This window comes from Zingiber officinale, chromosome 11B, assembly GCF_018446385.1.
Source record: "Zingiber officinale cultivar Zhangliang chromosome 11B, Zo_v1.1, whole genome shotgun sequence".
In the NCBI taxonomy this organism is placed as follows: domain Eukaryota; kingdom Viridiplantae; phylum Streptophyta; class Magnoliopsida; order Zingiberales; family Zingiberaceae; genus Zingiber; species Zingiber officinale.
The window spans coordinates 28,550,108-28,553,597 of record NC_056007.1 but is presented as its reverse complement, the minus strand read 5'-3'; positions in this window follow the sequence as shown (position 1 = coordinate 28,553,597).

The window sequence follows — 3,490 nt, the reverse complement described above, 5'->3', positions numbered from 1 at the left end:
TTTATATCTCTAAATCGAGACACTTCCGAAGTTGACATTGAAAATATCAGGAATGTTGAGAAGGCCTAAAACAACATTATTTTATAGGACATTTATTAGTGATGTGATCATTAAAATTTTAGTGTCATTAAAAATATACTATAAGTATGTTTCTATAGGCCTTAAAAGAGTTTTATTTGTAACGCCCCGCCCCTTCCTGCTTAAGCTGACGGGGGTTACTTATCTTTTCTTCTTAAAACAGCGGAAGTCTTATCTATAGCATATATATAGTTGTTTTTTTTAAACCTTTCTTTTATTTTTTTTAACACATCATCATCAACTACCTATCATATGAGTCACATAACATGCTTAACATAACTTAAACCATAATACTAAAGAGCATGATGAAGTGTCATAGAGTTGTAAAGGAAACAACATGAACATAATTCTTATTAATTAAAAGCAGGTTTTCCTCTTTAGCCAAGTCACTACTATACACGTCCTTCTTGCCCCCCTCCTGCTGCTCCCTTAGTACATCCATTCTTTGCCCTTATCTGTGGTACAAGGAAAGTAAGCTGTGAGCACTCAAGGCTCAGTAAGATCCTTTCCTACTCACAAAAACCGTATATCATAAATAAAGTTTCAATGCATAAAGCGTAAAGACAACTCATCATATCATGTATAGAAGCATCATATCATAACATAATCATATGATATCATGGCAAATCCTCATAAAGTCATAAAGTACATTCTATCATAACATGATCATGATCATAGCATATCAAAACGTAATCATAAGGTTCATCCTAACATAACATAACATAATCATAGGCATCATGGTATATTGTAACATAATCATAATGTGTTATGCAAGATGACTTTCAAAAACATGATTCATGCAATAGTATATGCAACATGTCCTTTGAAAACTTATTTCATACATACTTAAACATAATCATAACATAGTTAGGGCCCCGGCTTGTACCACACACATAAATGCGCGCGTCCTATGTAGGTCCAAGGTAGCAAGTCTTGAACCCTACAAGGCATACATACTAGGCCCGTTTCTTAGTCCATCGACCTAGGGGCACTTAGGAGCCCATCTCTAACGAGGCCCGTTTCTTAGTCCATCGACCCCGGGGCGCTTATGGAGCCCACCCTTGGTACAAGCCATATAAAGTAAAGTAGCATGTCATACATATCATGGTTCTTATCATTTCTTGCACATCGTATTTCTTATCATATCATACCATATAGAATTTTGGGCACACAGCTCATCATAATGGTATGTAAAATTTGGGCACACAGCACATCATAAATACATGCATAGTTTGGGCACACAGCTCATCATAAATAGCATGTAAACTTGGGCACACAGCTCATCACATATATCATGCACAAATTGGGCACACAGCTCATCATAAATAACACACAGCATAGCATAAGAGTTTCCATCATGTATAGATCATAAGTGTGCATAATTAAACATAGAAGCATAGCAATCTCATAAACATGGTATACAAGGTACATGGGAAACATAATTAGCTTTCAAACCCTAATGTCTTATAATGGCCGAAACCTATAAATTAGGTTTTAGGTAAAAACCTCCATACCAACATGTGAACCCTAAACAAGTATTATTCCATATACCATAAGAAAACATCATGAGCATATTTAGGTAGAGTTCTAGGTTTCTTAAGCTTACAACTTATCATGGCCGAATCTTATCAAACATACATTGGGTTAAAAATTTATCCTTCAAGCTTGTGAACCCTAAACAACTTCCATAGCAAACATTTCAAGGAAATAACATGAGCATAGTTAAGTTAGGTTCTAAGTTTCCTAGGCCCTTAAGCATGATATGGCTGAAACTTGTAGGACTTAAAGCTAGGGTTCAAGTGTCCTAAAAGCATGAGAACCTTAAACAACTTTTATAGCAATTACATCAAGGAATAACATGAGCATAGTTGAGTTAGGTTCTAAGTTTCCTAAGCCCTTAAACATGATGTGGCCGAAACTTGTAGGATTTAAAGCTAGGGTTCAAGTGTCCTAAAAGCATGAGAACCTTAAACAACTTTTATAGCAATTACATCAAGGAATAACATGAGCATAGTTGAGTTAGGTTCCAAGTTTCCTAAGCCCTTAAACATGATGTGGCCGAAACTTGTAGGACTTAAAGCTAGGGTTCAAGTGTCCTAAAAGCATGAGAACCTTAAACAACTTTCATAGCAAATATTTCAAGGAATAACATGAGCATAGTTGAGTTAGGTTCTAAGTTTCCTAAGCCCTTAAACATGATGTGGCCGAAACTTATAGGACTTAAAGCTAGGGTTCAAGTGTCCTAAAAATATGAGAACCTTAAACAACTTTCATAGCAAATATTTCAAGGAATAACATGAGCATAGTTGAGTTAGGTTCTAAGTTTCCTAGGCCCTAAATCATGATGTGGCCGAAACTTATCAAGCATATAACCAAATTTCCATGCAACAAATAAACATAAAACATTTTCATATCATTTCATCAAGAAGGTCATGAGTATCTTAGACTTGTTTAAACTCTCCTAGGTTTCAAATCTAAACATGGCCAAACCTTCTTAGACATGAAATAGAGTTCAACTTAACATACAATCATGGGCATATCATAATAGCTTCATATCTTATCTTAGGGAAAACATGGCATGCTTAGTTTTAAGTTAAAGCTCTTCTAAGCCCTTAGTTCTATCATGGCCGAATATTCATGAGCTTGAGATGAAGTTCCAATCCACATAACAAGTAGGAGAAAATGTTAACAATACCATTATCATAGGGCATCTATCATAAGAACAAAGGAGCATGTTTTAATTTGAGGCTTAAACTTACCTAATCCTTTTATTCTTGCTTGGCCGAAAATCTAGGACCATGGATCTAATTTCTACTAAACATTCTAGCATAGAAACATGGGATAAATCCCTACCATAAATTACATATTTCAAGAACATATCAAGCATGTCGAAATTTAGATCTTTATAATTCCTAGGTCCTTCCTTTGGTCTTATCTTGGCCGAAATTCTTCATGAGGTTTGCTTAGATTTTTAAGTAACCGAATCTTCATAGAACAAACAAGAGCTATTCTACCACAGGTGAGGGAAACTTACTTCCTTTCGCTTGTGGTTTTCCTTAGAGAGAAAAGTGTTCTAGGTGCCAAGGAAGGAGGAAGCTTCTTCTTCTTGTACCTCCTTTTGTTTCCTTTGCTTGGAAGGGCTAGAACTTGAAGGTTTCTTCTCGGAAATTAGCTTTCTTGGAGAAGAACTTAACTTAGCTATTAGAATGAGGAGAGGGAAGGGTTTCTTGGTTCGGTGAAGAATGAAGAAGGGAGAAGGAGGAAGAAGAAAAGAATTAAATCCCTTGTTTTTCTTCTCTAAACCTATTTATCCCTTTGCCAAATGAAACTGTTGGTGCGGTTTGCACTAACGATTTAACCCAAGTTTTGATGAATGACAAATCAGGTTAAGTTAGCCTGTTGTTGTCTAAAC